General features: G+C 41.1%; 1 long non-coding RNA gene across 1 annotated transcript in view; it reads left to right on the top strand.

Moving 5' to 3' along the window:
* The window catches only part of LOC146405986 (uncharacterized), a 436,419-nt gene that overhangs the window by 295,974 nt on the left and 120,468 nt on the right, over positions 1–19,977 (top strand). The window lies entirely within an intron of this gene.

Raw genomic sequence — 19,977 nt, 5'->3', positions numbered from 1 at the left:
GTGAAATATAACTGACTGCTGCATGATTTCATAACTCTGTAAAAACATATCAACTGCTTTGAATTGGTCTACGAGGATATCTTCCTGTTTATTTCAATATCAACTTTCCTAATTACTCCAGCTCCTGTGCTCAGTGGGACTTCATGATGTCTCTTGGGTTCTAATATATGTTGTAATTCAATGCCAAATTCCATTTCATAATTTCTTGACAGAGGTAAAAAGTACAGTCGTACTTTTTCTCTCTAGCATCTGAAATCAGATGCTTCCTCAAATGAGGTGGTTAAATCTATCTTCCTTTATCATCTTTTAACTTATTGGCCCTATAGTAAGACACTTAACTGATAAGTAGAAACATATTTCAGACAGGTTGAACTGTCCCTATTTGAATTTGAAAAATTGGGGTGTGTTGGGGGGGGGTTTCCTAGCTCATACTCCAGAATGAAGGTGGAGTGTTTCTGAGGCAGAGAAATTGAGGGGAATGGGTTTTAATTTTGACATCCAAATTTAGAACTCTACCAAGTGTGTTCAAATAGAAATCTTTTTTTTTTTATTTTTTTTTATTAAAATGCTCTAAAGTCTTGGTCACGGAGTGCTCCAGGTTAATAAACTGTTAAACAGCATTTGCAAATAATGAGACACTGACTCAGCATTCATTAATAAGAGAAACCAAATGGAGCTTATGATTTCCTCAGTCCTAGAATGTCCTCATGTCAATCCATTCTTCCTCATTGTTAGATTGGATCTCATGGTTGGTTCAAAAGTGGGATTTCTTTTTATTTATTTATGATTTATTTAAAAATTATCAGGAACTATATCTAGTCACTTTTTTTTTTTTTTTGTCTTTTTGCCTTTTCTAGGGCCGCTCCTGCAGCATGTGGAGGTTCCCAGGCTAGGGGTCCAATCGGAGCTGTAGCCACTGGCCTACGCCAGAGCCACAGCAACGCGGGATCCGAGCCACGTCTGCAACCTACACCACAGATCACGGCAACGCCGGATCGTTAACCCACTGAGCAAGGGCAGGGACCGAACCCGCAACCTCATGGTTCCTAGTCGGATTCGTTAACCACTGCGCCACGACGGGAACTCCCATATCTAGTCACTTATGATGGAGCATGATGGAGGATAATGTCAACAAAAAATGTATATATGTATGTGTGACAGGGCTACCTTGCTGTGCAGTAGAAAATTGACAGAACAGTGTAAACCAGCTATAAAAGAAAAAAAAATCATTAAAAAATTATCTATCATTAGAATGTCATGATGATTACATGATGATTATAACATTGATTTTTAAGATGTAAAGAAAGTCAGGCATTTATTCAACAATTATGGATCATTATGTATCTCATACACAATGTTCTCTTCATGAGTCTTCATGTTGTCTAGAGGTCTAGTAGAATTCATTCTGAAAAAAATGTTTGGAAAAATTAATAATAATTCAAAAAGTGTCAAAATTCTTGTATCATATTCTTAAAGCAGTATGGACTTACTCAAGAGGATGAAGAATACCAGCTTAAAATTGGGCCATGCCTTCCATGTCCTGGACCAGTAAAATGTCAGAACACACTTACAGGAGCTGATTATCCTCATCTCTTCCCAGCTTCAAGTTTAGTGGTGTCAACTTCAAAGTGGCCATGAGAGAAATAATTGCACCATAGAAATTGGCAAGATCTACAAATTGGGGCCTTTTCTCCCCAGCAAGCTGGTTTTGAGGCCTTTACCTATATACTACTGAATGCATGTCATTTGATGTCTGAAGTCATTTATAACCCAAACTGTAATTCTAGTAATAAAGACAGTTGGGTTTTGAAATTTCATAGAAGTGAATTTTGGACATGATAAATGTTCTTAGAACCCAAAGCCCAGCCCCACTCCCAGGGTTTTTTTTTTTTTTTTTTTTTTTTTTTTTTTTTTATTCTGGCTTCACCACTAAGGAGCTATGACACAACTGTACCATTTTCCTAGAGCTGCTGAACAAAGCTCCACAAACTGGGTTGGCCTAGAACAACAGAAAGGTATCATCTCACAGTTCTGGAGGCTGTACATCCAAAATCAAGGGTTGACAGGGTTTGTTTCTTCTGAAGCCTGTGAGGGCAGATTGGTTGCAGGCCTCTCCTCTGGCTGCTGGTGGTTTGCTGGCCAGTTTGGCGTTCTTCGGCTTGTGGCAGCAGGACTCCCATCTTTACATGGCATCTCCCTATGCATGTGGCTGTCTCTTCACATGGCATTCTTTTTATAAGAATCCAGTTGTATTGCAGTTGGAGCTCACCTTCCTGCAACATGACCTTATCTTAATTACATCTTCGGTGACCTTGTTTCTCACATTCAGAGGCTCTGGGTATCAGGACTTCAACACATGAATTTTTAGGAGACATAATTCAACTCATAACAACAACTTATTTAACTTCCCAGTGCCTTAGTTTTGTTACTCTTGAAACAAAGATATTAATAATACCTACATTGTGGGGTTGGCATAAAGATTTAATCATTAGAGCACGTGAAGCCTTTTGAGACGTCTCGTCCCCAGCACACAGTGAGTTGTTGCTAAATGTCAGTTGTCACTGTCACTATTGTTCTCTCCTACTACATGTGCAGAGCCCCGCCTGGAAAGATTTTCTGTTCTGTGTTTCCAAACCCACATTTCCTCCCATCCAGCCACCACCCAAAGTTTTTACCACACACATAAAGATAATACAGAATGTGCTAGGTATGAAAGTCCCAAAGAGGTGAAATTCCTGTGGGAAAAATAGTTATCAGAGCCTTAATGGAGATGTTAGCAGACCTTGAAGATGGGGAGGAAGATTTGAATCCTTTTTTCAAAATCTCTTTTTATGCATCGGAGGGGTTCAAATAACTCATCTCTGAACTTCAACTTCTCATCTGTAAAATGAAGTTAACACAATTATTGCAGTGACCAAATGAGACAGTGTAGGTAAAGTGCTCATCAGATGGCTCAGCTAGAAAAGGTGTGCCATGAATGCAAACAAATGCAGTAGAAGTGCTGTGGGCAGAAATGGACAAATTCTCAGGCTGAGGACTGTGCTTTTGGGCAGAGCAAATCTGGGATTATTATCTCAGTAATTCCACATTCTAGTATAATGTACAGTGACAACTGGTTCCCCAATGATGACACAGGAGCACAGGGACCATGTTATTCAGGGGAACTCTGCAGCGGTTGCTGTTTGGCCCTCAGCAGCTGGGTTGAAGTTGAAGATGGCACTTTGAAATGCGGCCACAGGGGGTCAGTAGTGTGCTGCCGGGCCACTGAGAGGCAAAAACCTGAACCCCTCTGCATATCTTTAAGCCATAAATTTCCTATTCCAAACTAGGAGAAACTTATTCCTCCCATATTTTCAGATAAGTTGACAGATCAGCGTGAAGAAGGTTAGGTCTTCAGCTTCTGAAATAGAATAGGCTCTAACTGCTTCTTAAAGATTCACGAACTATATATGATACGAGTGTGTTTGAAGAAAAGGTGTTTTTATTTAACCTATGATTTGGCCAAGGGTAATGTCACCTATAACACATTTAGATCAGCCCTTTTCAAAGAAAATACACTCAAACATGCCTCTCATTCAAATTAGATTCTACACAATTTCACAGATCTTTGATTTTGGGGATGGTACTTCAGTACCCTGGATCTCATCCTTATGGACAACTGGTCTGAACTTCAATTTCTCATCTTTAAAACAGGGATGTTGCATTTGTCATAGTTAAATGAGAGTGTAGGTGAGGTGCTGATCAGAAAGCCCTACCCAGTGTCTTTCTTATTTGGGGAGGATCCAAAAATGGTTGGGAGACTGGGATTGCCCTACCCCAGTGGAAGCCAGAGGGAGGCAGATCCTTTTTCTTTTTGTGTTTGTTTGTTTTTTCTTTTTTTGGCCCTGTGGCATATGGAGTTCCCCCGGCCAGGGATCAGATCTGAGCCACAGTTGCTACCTCTGCTGCAGCTGCCTTTAATCCACTGTGCCGGGCTCGGGATTGAACCTGCATCCAGGAGCTGCAGAGACATAGCAGATTCCATTATGCCACAGAGGGATCTCCAGATCCCTTCTCTACTCTTGACCACTGGCTGCTAGAGCATGGGTGGGTGGCCAGTCTGGTGGTCCCACTGGGGCTGGGCTTAGGGCCACTTAAATATTATTTGTGATGGCAGCCGTGAGGCTGGTGGCATGGCAGGGTGTGCCCAGGATGAGCAGAGTTCAGCGGGACGTCTGCTGGGCTTTGCTGACCTTATTTTTGGCCTAAACACAGTTCTCCCAAACAATTCCAGGAACTAATTTGTATCCTTGGAGCAAATTCCTGTTGACTTTAAATTAGCCAGAAATCATCTGTCGTTGCTAGTGGCAGAAACACTGAAGTGTGCAAGCTTCAACCTTAAATTTTATAGTAAATATGCAAATTTACTAGTTCAAGAAGGATTCTGGCTGGTGGATTGTTGAGTTTCTCCTGAGTTTTATTCCACAAAAAATCGATGATTGTGAAAAGAACGCTGGATAAATCAAAAGGAGGCTGGTTTCTGGATATTCCAGTATAAATAAATTCCTTGGCACAGAAAGCTGGGTTTCAACCAGACTGCAGTTTGGGGCCAAGAAGATTGTCTGAGGGTGGCTGTGGGCACTCACCCACCTGGGCTGCCTGGATGAGATAGCTGGGTCCTGGCTTATCTTTCTTCCAGCTCACAAGGCTGCACCCAAGCTCTCTTTCCCATGGGGCCAGCTGCTTCTTCTCTGATTCCCCACCCCCACCAGACCTCCAAGAAACTTGAAGGGAAATACCTCTGAAACCATTAGCATGAGGGCAGCAGAAACACTGGGAATGTTTGTGTGTGTGGTTGACACGCTTCAATGTTAAAACACAGATTCCTAAGCATAAATCACATAGCAATACCACGTGACCACTAGCCATTGTAGGATTTTTCCCTTTAGATGATCTTGAAGGTCATATGCTCAGTTTCTAAAGTCAAGTTTCACTTAGTTTTGAAATGTTCATTGTGATTTGAAACCAGTATCTTAGAAACAAATGAGCAAAGTGAAACAAACTCCAAACCACTGTTGTTTATTTCCCCAAACTGCTCTTATCACACTCGCTAGGACGCTTTTCTCGACAGAGAACTCCCATTTCCTTCCTCTCTCTCCCTCGCTCTCTTTCTCTCCACATGGCAAATGTGTAATGCCTGGTTCTAAAGCACCCTGAACTTGGAAAGGTGAATTTTTTCCTCTTGCTCTTCCCTGCTGCCCGCCCTCTCTGCCCTTGCCTTGGGAACAAAGAGGTCAGAAGAGTTGACCTTATAAATGTCTGATGAAAATAGGTTTGCTCTCACGTAATATGGAAAGACGTTTGTATCATCTATATTCTAGGTTGATGATAAGCCGTCTTATACAATTGGTTGATTATGCTGGGGTTCAACTGTCTATTGTGCTGGAAAAGTGGAGTTGGGGGAGGTCCAAGGTAAAGAGATTGGTGGTAAGGGGCGGCTCAACTTAGAGCTTTTACTAGCAGTGAAATCTGAAGCCTTGACAAATCCCTGCAGTGCCCAGGTCCATAAAACAAATTAATGTTTCTTGCATCGTCAATATTTAAAAGCCACTTGGCGCACCATGTTAAGACACCTACGTTTTGAAGCATGTAAGGAAACAGCTGTGATCACATTTATAGTGTCCCGTTCAATAATATGCTTTCAATTCAAGGTGCGTCACTTCAAGTTGGCAATGGTTACAGACACATTTGCATTGGAGTACCTAAAAAAAGTTAAAATGAGATGAATTCTTGGAAACTCAAGAATTCACCTCCCTTTACTTAAAAACCTCTCTTTGAATGCAATGTTTTTGCATGGTGTTTTTTTCCTTCTAATAGCTAAATATATTTGAAATCATTTTAAAGTCTGAAATAACTTTTCTATCCCAAGCAGAGACACGCTTTGCAGCAACCCCTCCTCTTATGAACTCTTCACATACAAATGTTTGGAAAATAGTGAAAAGGATGCTATCTTTCAAAAATAAACCAAGAAAAAAATGTAGGCAGCAAAATCGAATAAAGAGAATGTATCTCACATCGTGAAATAGTAGAAACAAACAAATTTCTTTTTCTTGCATCCCCGATATTTGTAAGTCACTTGAAGCCATTTTGAGACACCTCTGTTTGTAGCAAACGATGGTAACAGCTGGGTTGCTTTTATAGCATTCCACTCAATAACATGCTTTGGAGTTCAGGCTTAGAATTTTAGATTTGCAATTTATAGGCATACTTGCCTCCAGATATTAGAAAACTTTTAAGTTGGATAACATCAAAGAAAAGAAGGCATATCATTCTAATGTAAATTTTTTTAGTTTTAACTCTTTTTTTGCAGGTAAAATATTACTCTTAGTATGATAGCTCTTTTAAAACATCTCTTTAATTTTGAATAATCTGACGATCTCAGACTATCCTTCTTCCTACCAATCAGAGTCATATTTAGCAGTTTATTTCCCTATCCACCCCAAAGGACAAAAAATGCAACCCTACAAACTATTGAAAACAACTTTCTGATGTGGAATATTATTGAATTTTATGATGAGTCTTGTTGAATTCTCCAGTCTTAGGAGGAGAATTGTGCTGGGAAAAACACAGTTGGTAGAGTCTGACCAATCTTTGTCCAAACAGTAGTTCAGTTAGATACCCCTGCACTTGACCTCAGAAAGCCTGGCCTCACTCTTTCTTGAAATGGGTAAAACAATGCCAATTTACAGAGTTGTTTCAAGGACGAAATGAGAACCATGATAACAGCAAAGATTCATGAAGGAATTTCTATGTGACAAAAACTATTGGGAAGGAAATACTTTTCCTCTGCCCTCTTAGGTTCTATGTGTGGGGGCCTATGAATTTAACTCACAAAAGACAGATTAACAAGTGAGAAGGGATACACATTTATTAATATTTTACATGCACAGGAGTTCACAGAGAAGTGAAATTCAAAGGAGGGATTCGTCTTGGGAGCTTAGGTAACATTTTAAACAAATGTAGGAAGGTTTGGACCTCAAGGGACACTACGTTGTGGGGAAATAATTAGGAAATACATTGGGGAACTTGTGGACGATACAGGTTATTTTAGGAAAGTTTATTTAGGCAGGCTCAATTTGCTGCTGCCTCTGGTGATAAAGGTCGCTTTCCTCATTCTGGAACAGGAGAGTGGTGAGAACGGATGCCACCTGCCCAAAGGGGAATTTTTGTCCTGCTTGTAGGCAGGTAAGGGGAGGGCATAGATGTCTTCCCGTATCTGTTGTGTTGATTCTCAACTTTAGCTCAAAAAAAAGAAAGAAAGAAAGAAAGAAAGAAAGAAAGAAAGAAAGAAAGAAAGAAAGAAAGAAAGAAAAAGTCTTTATGCCAAAGTGGAGTATTTGGGGGTGACATACTCTGACCCCTTTCAATACTGGGCAGAGAGCTTCGCACAGGCTGGACACTTGATGCAGATGGGGTGCACATGGGAAAGGCTAATTAGACTAGAGAAATGTGAATTTATTCCCCCTTCCTATGTCATTCTTGTCCGAAGGGCATGAGAATATCATACTGAGAATGTGCTAGCCTAATGGACACGTGCTAATAGAGCCATTTCCGTGCAGTTGAAGAGCATTTAGAGGGTTGCCACTCTTTGTTTTGCTATTGAACTTACCCTGCAGTGAATGAATGATCCCTGTGCCTGAATTTTCATCTGCATTTTGAAATTTTCACCCTTCGTATAGAGACCCAGAAATCTAAGCAGTGAGTTGGAGGCGCTAGACACTTTGAAGCCAATTTGCTTTCCAGGCTGAGTGCCTTAATTTATCACTTTCAGCCCATCTTGCTGTCCTAACTTATTCTTTTTCCAGCTGATCGATGTAGAACCCTACTTTTAACTTAACATGTTCGCATTACTAATGAACTGAGCAATAAAAAATTTCCTGACGATTTGTGTTTCCTCCGTTGAGAACTGTCATCTATGTCTCTTTCCTGTCTAGTGCTTTGGTGTTTTCCTCCTTGATCGCTAAGAGCACTTCACGTGTTTAAGATTATTTATGTTTGGTATCTGTGGCAAAAAAAAAAAAATCACACTGTGCTGTTCGTCTTTTAATTCAGTTTATGCTCAGTTTGAAGATTCAGAAAATTCAGTTTTGTGCACTAAAAAAATCTATCAATCTTTTTTCTGCTATGACTTCTTCCAGTATTTTTATAATCTAAATCACTTTTATCTTCAGATAACAGAAAAAAAATGTTGGAGTTCCCGTCGTGGTGCAGGAAATGAATCTGATTAGGAACCATGGGGTTGCAGGTTTGATCCCTGGCCTCGCTCAGTGGGTTAAGGATCTGGCGTTGCCGTGAGCTGTGGTGTAGGCTGGCAGCTGAAGCTCCGATTAGACCCCTATGCTGGGAACCTCCATATGCCTCGGGTGCGGCCCTAAAAAGACAAAAGACAAAAAAAAAAAAAGTTAAGGTGTTTTCTTCTAAGTTTATATTTGGTTTACATTTTTTCTGTTTAATTCTTTGGTCAATCTGGAATTTGTTTTGATGTGTGGCATGAGAGGAAGATCAGAATGTTCTTTGGACTCTGCCACAAAGAAAGGCCCACATAACTTGAGTCCCTTTAAAAATAAATGAACAAAGACATCAAAAGAAAAACACCCATAGCCAAGAAATCAATTAATGGATGTTTCTTGGAAAACTTGTCTTTACAAAAGAAAGAAACTTAGAAACATTTTGGTAACCTCAGGTTTTGCTCAAGATTTCAAAATGCAAGAGAGTCCTTTTCCCTTTTAGCCTAATTATTCAAGGCATACAAAACATTACTTTTACCTTATTCTAGAAAATCTGTATCTTGGCATATAAAGACTTTGAGGCTTATATATCTATATCTAATCTTTATTATCTACACACATGCATACATTCCTCATCTGGCCACTCCTCGCTTTCTAAATCTTGTGAAAATAAAATGATTCTCCAGGTGAATGGGGAACTTCTAGCTGTGATACAAAGAACGTGCTGGGTTAATTCTCTGTCATACTGCAAGTTAGGACCTCAGGATGGTCTTGGGTTTGATACTGAGGCATAGACATAAATAAGTCCCCAGGCAATGCTTGATTTGAATAGATATATGGGAGTTGGGGATGGAATTGACCAGATGCTGGACCATATGATAAACACAGGGGGTCATGGTGTGGTATAAAAACCGGGCATTTATATGGTACAGCTGGCTGTGCATAATCTTCTACTAATTTATAAGGCAGGAGCATCTGGCCTCTAGCTGCTACTCTCTCCAATTTTCTGACAGCCTTCTCCTTGAGTCTCTGGTTTAATAGAGCAGCTCCCGCTACTGCCCGACCCCCCCCCCCCACTCTGCCCCCATCATCATGTTGTGGGAAAGAAGGTGGGGTGGTCACACTAGGGAAAAACAACATGATCTGAAACTGCCTTTCAGAGAGAAGAAAGGGAGAAATGCCTCCGGGAGGATTCTGAGTCTCCTTCTAAGACTTCTTTGTTGGACGGTGGCATTTGGAAAAGAGTCATTTAAAGGGAGCATCTTTAAATTGATTTCCGGCATTGGGCCAGGCCTTTCTCTGTGGAGAAATTTCTCTCTGCCCTTAATCCATAAGAGGAGCACTTAGGCCAAATTAAAGCCTCACATTATTATTAGTTTCCTTTTAGTCAGAATCAACTAGCTTCGCAAAATTGGGAGGCAGGAACTATGAAGCTCTCCTCGCTCTCCCCTCCCCTCAAAAAATAGCTTTGCAAAGACTTTCCTCCCCACTCATTCTTCTTTCCTTCTGTTCTGTTTTTCTTTCTACTTCCAGGGCACAGTGGGGTTATGATGGCAGCATACACTTTATTACCTACTAGACTAGTAGGCCCAGCTCTTTCCACTACTTCTCTATTTAAATCCACTGATGTTTTAGTTGATGGAGGCTTAAGAGTACTTTTATTTGAAAAGGGCTTCTGTCACTGATATGAAAAGATTCAAAGGAATGAACATGTTCAGAGTTCCTGTCGTGGCTCAGCAGTTAACGAACCCGACTAGCATTCATGGGGACGTGGGTTCGATCCCTGGCCTCGATCAGTGGGTTAAGGATCCAGTGTTGCCATGAGCTGTGGTGCAGGTCGTAGATGAGGCTCAGATCCCACATTGCTGTGGCTCTGGTGTAGCCCGGCAGCAGTAGCTCCGACTGGACCCCTAGCCAGGGAACCTCCATATGCTGCGGGCGCGTCCCTAAAAAGACAAAAAAAAAAAAAAAAAAAAGGAATGAACATCTTCATGACAGAATTTTATTTTCTTGGATTTGTAGATAATATGGCTTAAAGAGAAGGGGTACTGTACCTTCAAATAATACTATGTTGGAAGAAACCCATTGTATAAGGTTTAGAAGAGGCTTTAGTCCTTATTCTGCCACTAACAGCATTGTGATGTTGGTTGTGTCACTTAGCCTCTCTGAGTCTATATTTCCAGAACTTCACAGTGGGGATAATAAGATCTTCAACTCATTTACCAAAAAACAAAACAAAACAAAACAAAAGTCTTTTAAGATATAAGACATAAGACAAATACAGGTGACTATGATTAGATCCATTGACATGCGGAATAGTAGGGTTATATGTAATTTATCTAATTTATATAAGTAATATAAATCATCATCTAAGCCAGGATACTTTTGAGAGAGAGTAGGGGTGAAGGCTTCACAGAAAGCTGAGATAATAGTAAACTGTCCTGGGAAAACCTGGACAAATGGTCTCCTTGGCCATAAGAGGTTTTAGAATCCATATGCTCTAATTACCCATAAGACCAGCTTTGTCCCTCCTGGAAGAGAGGATACAAAAATGTATGAATGAATACCTGAATAATGACTAAATAAATAAATAGAAGGCCTTCCCATTGATGTATTGTTAAATGTTAGAGAAAACGAGGCACATTCAAAACACTCAATGAATATTACATCTGATGAACTTCCAGTATGGCTCTTTGACCCGGTATCACCTTGGCCATATGCACTCCCTGGAACCTCCGGCCTCCCGACCCAATAGTATTTGTAGAGTAGTGAAGAAGCATGCCATGTGGTTGAGATGATTTCTGTAGTGCTCTGCACACAGTGGGCAGGGGTCACACTGTCCTGATGATCCCTTCTCACAATATGGTTCAGCTTCATCAATTTCTTTGGGGACTGCATGCTGTTCTGAATGTCTGTGATCGCCCCACCATGCCCTGCTCCAACCTAACACCATCTTCACTGATGGTGGTACCCTGAGTTTTGACATAATGAAGTTGCCTAAAGTCTCTGATCATAGGTATCACCCGGGGTGCTCTCCTGGTGCTCTCTGAGCCAGGTTCTGATTTTTATGATCCCATGAGTCTGAGATGCATGGATTTAATAAATATGAAAGTGGAAATATGCCCTCATTTAAGCCAGCGATTCTCAAGGGTGGCTTTCTAACCAGCAGTATCAGCATCACCTGAGGACTTGTCAGAAATGCAAATTATTGAGTCTCTATTGAGGAGGAACTCTGGAGGGGGACCCAGCAACCTATACTGGTTACAAGCCTTCCAGATGATTCTCACGTTGGCTAAAGTTCCAGGCCACCGATTTGGACCAGTGCTTTCCTGTTGTCCTCCGTTTTACAGATGAGAAATTTTGGCCCTCTCTTCTCTAACTTGGGGACCTTGGGTGTTGAGGGAGGGACGGTGCTTAAATCCCCAGATGATGGTGACCAGGGCGGGGGAGGAGGAGAAGATAGATGGTAGGGGGCCATTGAGGATAGGGCATCAGTGAGTATGGCCTTAAGGCCCTCACGGTATTTCCAGAATGAGGGGTCTTGCCTGTGTGGTTAAGGACTCGTGTTTGCCATGGGAACTGCTGAGGAACCCAAGGCTTCTGAAGGGCCACATCCCTGTGGTAAACCAGTCTGGTGTTGATAGTGACTCCCCACCTAAGAAATCCCCTGAGAACCCAGACACCAAGAAGCCCCAGTTCCTTCTAGGGAAAGACATGTTTCACACTTGGAGAAGTTTCAGCTCTGCTTTCGGTGACTAGTCTCTGCTCATCCTGAGGGTGGCTGATGAAGGACTTTTAATTAGTGCTGCCTAAGAATCATCTGAGATGGTAACAACCCATGGGCGGATATTGATCCGGTTTGATCACACATCTTCCCCTGTCACACTGGTGAGAAAGAACGAGTGCTCAGCAGATAGACATCCCCCGTAAGCTCAAAACCAGTGTTCCCAAACGTTGGTCACCGACGACAATTTTCACAGTGTTTTCAACATTCAAGCACAATGGGTTCTATTATTTATTTAATATTTTTCATTTACTCAACTTTAAAAAAACTATTTAAAAATATATTACATTTACAAAAATTTTATTAAAACAGTACAGGCATTTCCCACAGACCTCACATCTGCTTTCCTTTGGTAGAGTATTAATGTCACAATTAATGAATCAGGAGACATCACTATTAACTAAAGTCCATACTTAATTCAAATTTCCTTTTTTTTTTATCCAATGTCCCTTTTTTTCTGCTGTTTCTTGATCCCGTTTAGGAGAGCACCTTAAATTTAGTGGTCTTGTTATATCTGGGCCCTAAGCCAGACCTATTAAACAATGATCTGATGCAAAACAATGATATTCTGGCTTCTGCTATTGCTGTGTTAAAGCTCTTTGCCTCTGACCCAGGAGCTGGGTGTATATTGTTAGCAATGAAGAAACATTGGTAGGCTAACTTTTTAGCTTCCAAGTAGGATAAACTATCAGACCTCCGACAGTTTTTGGCAACTTGTGTGTTGTACAGTTGAAGTATTCAAAATGAGATGGAATATATTAAACTGATAATTTATATTTAAAATATTCAATTTAAATTTTAAAAACCCTCTCAAAAGTGATTGTTAAAAAGTTGCCAGATTTATAAACAGACTAATAAGATTTCTGAGTTGAGCTTAAAAGCAAGGAATAACAAGGGATATGAATTTGGAGTTTTCGTGAATCAAGTATTAATTAAAAGCAGTTACAATATCCCCTGAATAACTCTTTTCTGGCACAAAAACCATTGCTCAGAATGCCATAAAAGTCATGTAAATCATACCAAACTGTGTAATCTTGGGTTGCTGTCCTCTGAGAACCCATCCTAGACATGAATTTACCCTGAGTGTTTATGGCCAAGAAAGGTAGAGCTCTCCTGCTCTCAAGGGTATTTACATTTTAGAATAAAATCAACAACTTTATTCAAAGAATTAATCTCTAATGGTGGAAATTAGCATCAGTGTGGGACTAGAACAGCTCAAATCATGTTATGAGGCAGGCGCCTATTTTGCAGATTCTAAGAGTAAAGCAAGGGCCTCCCATCTTGATCTCTGCTGAATCCTCAAGACCTAGAACTGGCATATAATTGAGTTCTTTAAGCATGTCTTAAGTAATTGTGGTTGACTGAATAAATCATCTTTTTTTTGTCTTTTTAGGGTCACACCTGTGGCATATGGAATTTCCCAGGCTAGGGGGTGAATCAGAGCTGCAGCTGCCAGCCTATGCCACAACCACAGCAACGCCCTATTCAAGCTGTATCTGCGACCTACATCACAGCTCTCGGCAATGCAGGATCTTTAACCCATTGAGTGAGGCAGGGATCAAACCTGTGTCTTCATGGATACCAGTCGGTTTCATTACTACTGAGCCACAACAGGAACTCTTGAATAAATCCTCTTGAACAAAGCAAAGTCATGATAGTTTTTTAGTTTTAGAAAGATCACTGTAGCTACCACGTGAAAATTAAACAGGAGAAGGTGACACTAGGTAGGAAACAAAGAAGGAAGTCTGTGGCAAGCAGACATATTAGGAGACGCACAATGAAGACTTCTAGAATTTTGGAGCAAAATCCTGCCCTCTTCAAGAAATAACAAGTCTAGTTCTGGAAAACAGCTACTGGCTTATTACTGAGCCTTGATTGAGGCTTGAAAGCCAGATCATGGGAGGCCATGTCACCATGTGACCTGAGCTTCCCATCACTGATGGATGACCAGCAAGCCATGAGGAAGAAGGAGCATAATCCAGACTGGACCCAAATACGTTCTTATAGCGCAAATAAACTTCAGGGCTTTTAGAATCAACATTAAGACAACAACTACCCACTCTGAGAACAAACCTGCAAATTGACCCGAGTTATACAATCAAGATGAGAATTTGCTGAATTCTTGACTAGTACCATCTCTTAACAAGCACATTCCTAAAGGGCTTCACCATTTGTCTCCTTCCATTTTTGCTCTGCTTTCCCTTGTGTTGATTTCACTCTCTAATGGGTTTTCTCCACCTGGTGGGAAAATTGGTTCATGGCAGCTCTAAGCTTAACCCATCTTCATAGTTCGTGATCCTAGGGGAGAGAGCAGGCTTCTGTCCTCCACTCTTTCTCTCTCTTTTTTTTGCAGGGGTTGGGGGGGGTGGGGAAGGACAAAAAGGTAGCTTTATTGCTTTGCCAGGCCAAGGGGGCCACAGCAGGCTAATGCCTTAAAGACTGTGGCCCAGTCTCCACTCTCGATATTTGTGTTTGAAAAGAACACACTGACTTATTTGAGTCACATCCTACTGGGTGACCTTGCTGTGCATGTGCATGGGGAAAATGGGAAAGACCCCTTTGAAAAGGTGACAAACAGGGACCAGGAAGGGATACAGGGAGCAGCGCTCTGGGAGCTGCCATGTGGGCATCTTGGGGTTGGTGGATGAAACAAGGGGTGAGTGGGTGGAGTGTAAAAGCAGGACAGGCTGCTCTGAGGCTTACACTAGCTGCTGGATTGCCTTGCTCACCTACCTCCTGCCTTTCTAGTCCTTTTAAGGGATTAAGTGGACCCATCTCCAGGATTTTCAGCCTTGGGCTCAATTTGATTTCAAGAGTGAAATGAGGGGCCTTTCTGACTAAATATATATTTCCATTTGCACAGCGTGTCTGGAATCAGTTTCACTCAGGGCAAAGCATTTCATTCCAGATTAATCTTTATAGATTAAAAAAAACCCACAAATGTTAACATTTGAAAAGCTGGCTCATTTACGAGAGTGTCAGTCAAACATAACTGACTGCTTTTGTACCAACTCGGGATCAGAAAGGAGGAAGATGTGGAGTTCCTGTTGTGGCTCAGCGGGTTAAGAACCTGACTAGTATCTATGAGAAGGTGGGTTCAATCCCTGGCCTTGCTCAGTGGGTTAAGGATCCAGTGCTGCTACAAGCTGTAGCATAGGTGGCAGATTCGGTTCGGATCCCACATTGCTGTGGCTGTGGTGTAGGCCAGCAGCTATGGCTCCAATTCAAACCCTAGCCTAGGAACTTCTATATGCCACAGGTACAGCCCTAAAAAAGCAAAAAAAATTAAAAAAAAAAAAAAAAAAGAAGGAGGGAGGCATAAGTCTACTGAGAGAGGAAGGAATGCCCACTAGACCAGCCCCTGCTTACATCAGGCCAGGAGCTGTGGGTAAAGAGAGACTAGTTATGGTTGAAGAAGTTGAAGAAGTGCTGAAAAGGATCAAGGCCTTAGCTTAAAAAAAAAAAAAATCCATATCCATATCTTTGGGGCCTTGAGATCAAAGCCCCTTTCCTGGACCATCCCTATTCTGTAGAAATCAACTTTGGTAGGTCAATCTAGGCAATATCAAACATTTGGCTGAGTACTGAGTTTAGTTATTGTCGAGATTCAAAGGCCTGCTTTCCTTTCCAGGAAACACAGTTCTAACCAGCAGGAGAAAATAAACAGAAGGAAATCTACTGAAACAATGAAAAAACTTCTATTTTCCAAGTTCACTTATATCTCCGGTAAATGGCATTTAAGTAAAGGGAACCATAGAGTTTGATGTAAGAATTTCAAAATAGAATTTCTAAAGGCTTGTCTAGAGTTCATGCTAAATCAGGTTTCCACTCATCAGGTTGTCTGTTGTTGTTGCTCTTGTTGTGGTTGTGGCTTTGCTTTGAAAACCAATGTTTTCAGTTCAGCTTCAGTTACAAAATAAATTTCCAAATAGTTTCTTGAAAATTACAATAGTGTAGAAATGACTGAGGCTTCCCTTCAAAGCAACTTGGAGACAGAACTTACCAACTAGTGAATGTTTGCTAATAAACGTATGGACTTAGAAGCTCTGTCAGTGACTATGTATCCACCTCCAACCATGCAGGACAAAGGGCTCTTGTGGGGCGATGCTCCTAATGGTCCCTGAAAGCAGATACCAATAGCTACCCAGGTGACCTCTCAGATCTCCTTGCCCTCATGCTCTCCTGTCCTAAAGGTCAACACTTGTCCTTCGATATACTGACTGACATTAAAGGAAAAAAAGAGAAAGCTCTGAAGGTCAACGGGGCAAAAGTAACATTTAAAGGAGTTTTAACTAAGGACTAAAGGGAAATCCATATGTACAAAAGTCCAGAGGCAGTTCTAGAGGGTCTGATAAAAAGTGCTTAAGTTGTAGAGTTAGACAGATGTGGCTTCTGACCTTGGCAGATCACAACCTCTCAGAGGAGGTGACTACCTATTTCATAATAATCATGACTACCTTGTGGGCAAAGGTGGGGGTTAAAGAAATAATGGATGTGCAAGTGTAGTCCTCACACAAGCTGAAGCCTGGACTTGCTGAGGGATGTGCCTGAAGCAATGACACTAGATCCATGATAATGGCTAGTTCTCAGGATTGGGCTGATATTATCTCTGTTTGCCTGCCCCATGTAAGTAGGCAGGGCTTTAGCCAGACTTCTCAAAAGATGGATGAGAGGGGAGCCAGGAGCTACCAAAGCCTTGTGCAACTGGCCAAGAGGACATCTCATCTGCAGAAGCCTTGTTCTGAGCAGCTGGGCAGCCACAATCCTATGTTCTTTTGAAAAAAATGTAAGGCTCTGGAGAGTTAGGGATGTAGGCATCTCCAGTCTGGGAGCTGTGGGTTCTCCTTCATTTTTAGCCATCTCCCTAAATTTCCTTATCATTTGTACTGAAGGAATTTTATACCTTTGTGTCCACTGGAATCTTTCCTTCATTCCCATCACTATCATAGGGGCAGTCCCTCAACCTGTAAATGTTTAATGCACAACAGAAGCTAGCTCTTTCCTGTAGCCCACTCCATCATACAACTGACCCAACCCAAGGTGAACTAGGCTTATCTGGTTGTAGGGTATCCTAGTTTCTCATGGTTTCTTTCACACACCTCAACTCTATCTTGAGAACACTCTCCAAAATTCCTTCTTATCAAAGTGGATATATCCTTTTCACAGTCCCAATTTTACTCTTTCCTTCTCCTCTTAAAGAGAATCTGAGACAGGACTTCTGGACTTGACCACTATCCAAGGAGAACAAACAGTCCCTAGGAGATGACATTCATTTGGAGGAAAAATACAGCTACTCAAGAATAGCTCTCTGTTCAGTTGCCCAAGACCTGGTCTCTGCTTATCTCCATCATGGTACCTCTGTAAAGAATGGCTCACTCTTCACACTAATGTATGAAGGAAGATAGGCAGCAGGTTGTACAAAATTATTAGAAAATCTTCCCCTCCTGTCCTCCTCAACCACCCCTCCTGTGCTCTCAGTGGTTCCACCCTTGCTTCATTAATTTATCCAAAAAATATTAACTGAGCTTCTGCTATGCACTGGTTCTGTTCTAGACAATGAAGATCCAGCTATGGAAACAAAATAAAGCAAAACAAAATGACAGACCTGTCTTTACATTCTAATGTGGGGGTGGAGACAAACAATAAACAAGATTAGCAAGTAAACTGTAGTGTGTCAGAAGGTTTAAATGCTATGGAGAAAAATCGGGGATAGACAGTATTGAAGCTGGTAGTTTGAAATTTAAATTGCATGGTAAGGGAAGCCTCACTGACAAAGCAAACTTCCTTTTTTTTTTTTTTTTTAGATTTCACATGTAAGTGATAGCATGTGACTTTGGTATCTCATTGTTTAACTAACCTTCCTTAGCATGGTAATTTCTAGGGCCATCCATTGGGCTGCGAATGCCATTATTTCATTGCATTTTATATCTGAGTAATATTCCGTTGTGTATATGTACCACATCTTCTTTATCCACTTCTCTGTCAACAGACATTTAGGTTGCTTCCATGTCTTGGTTGTTGTATACACTGACTCACAGACTTTAAAAAACTTACAGTTTCCAAAGGAGACAGGTTGAGGTATGGGGGAATGGGCTGGTGTTTGGGGTGGAAATGCTATAAAATTGTGTTGTGATGATCATTGTACAACTGCAAATGTAATAATATTCACTGAGTTAAAAAATAAATAAAATTGATTTTCAAAACAAAAATAAATTTAAAAAAGTTAGCAGTCAAAACAACAACAACAACAAGAACAACAAGAACAACAACAACAAAAACTTACAGCGAATCCTGGTAGAGTTGAGGCCACTAGGCTATGGATTTCTGGGGCACAACTTTCTAGGAAGCAGCTGGTGCAAGGCCCCGAGGCCAGAGCATTTGTGTTTGAGGGCATTAGGGTCAGGGTGCTGGAGCAAAATGAGCATGGCCAGAATTAGGGAACGAGGTCTAAGAGATTATGAGGAAAGGAATCAGATCATCCAGGGCCTTGGAGACCATGGTAAGAGCTTTGGTTTTTACCCTGAGGTGATGGGGAGCCATGGGAAGGTTAGGAACAGAAGAGTGACATGCTCTATGATCAAAGGATCACCTGGCTACCCTGCTAAGGTTAGACCAGAGGGAGACAAGTGCAGAAAGGGAGCCCAGCCCAGCAATTAACCAGATAAGAAATGATGTCACCCCAGAACAAGGTAAATGTGAGAAATGTCATATTTTGGAGCTTAGATGCAACAGAATTTATCGACAGATTGAATATAAGGTGTGACTGAAAGGGAGGAAACAAAGATCGTCCCAAAGCTTTCAGCCTGAGAACCTGTGAGAGTGGAATTGCCATTTAATCATAGAGTGAGATCAATGAACTCTTTAAGTCCTGCTAAACACTGGTTGCTCCTTTCTGGCTGTGGGCCTAAGAAGCCTAGACAGAATTTCATCTGACAGACTTCCTAAGCCCATCCTTTAAAAACCCAAAATAACAGATATTTCAAAATGCAATGCAAAAAAATTAAAAGATTTATTGAAACAGTATGACAATATATCCTTAACAAAATGAATGTGACAATTTCATATTTTACAAAGTATTTTATTATTGTATGAGCATGCCTAAGTGACTTGCCTAAGCATGAAAGCAAAAATAAAATGAAACAAATATAAACCAAAACATGATGCTACCTAATGACTTTTATGAGGCAACCATACTATTTTTAAGAATTTTTAAATTGTTGCCCATGCACAATCCTTACTCACCCTCATCCCATTGCTGTCCCCCTCAAAAGGACAAAAGGCAAAAAAGATGGTAAGAAAAAAAAATTCAAAAACATAGATTAAAGTAATTTTTGGTCTCAAGATGTATGTTCAAATTCATTTTTTTCTGACCATATGGGAAAGCTGTGAGACCAATTCTCTAGTTTTTCCTCTCTCCATCTGTGCATTTCTGAATAAATTTTTTTCCTTTTTCTTTTTATGGGCGCACTCATGGCATATAGAAGTTCCCAGGCTAGGGGCTGAATCAGCGCTGCAGCTGCTGACCTACACCACAGCTCATGGCAATGCCGATCCTTAACCCACTGAGCAAGGCCGGGGATCCAACCCGTGTCCTCATGGATACTAGTCCTGTTTGTTTCCACTGTGCTGCAACAGGAACTCTGTTTCTGTATAATTTTTCATCAATTTGTTACTGTGCATAATTGTATATAACCAGAAACACTGAAACACTTACTTTATGTTTGTCACATTTGGGAGAACTATTCATGGGGAATTATTCAAATATTCTAATATATATATATATCTTCACAGGAAAGACAACCTCTAACACATGAGCCCCAAGTGAGAAAGGCAGCTTTCTGTTGCTATACTGAGCCTGAGGTTGTAGACATTACTCTGTGGGGCTGTGGAGCTACTAGGAGCTTGATGATGGACCTTACCTGGTCC

Source organism: Sus scrofa, chromosome 1 (assembly GCF_054392235.1).
Source record: "Sus scrofa isolate SSC_HxYL_T2T_F1_AM1 chromosome 1, Sscrofa_HxYL_maternal_Yorkshire_Landrace_v2.0, whole genome shotgun sequence".
NCBI lineage: Eukaryota > Metazoa > Chordata > Mammalia > Artiodactyla > Suidae > Sus > Sus scrofa.
The sequence above is the reverse complement of the archived record's forward strand: the minus strand, read 5'-3'. Positions and strand labels throughout refer to the sequence as shown.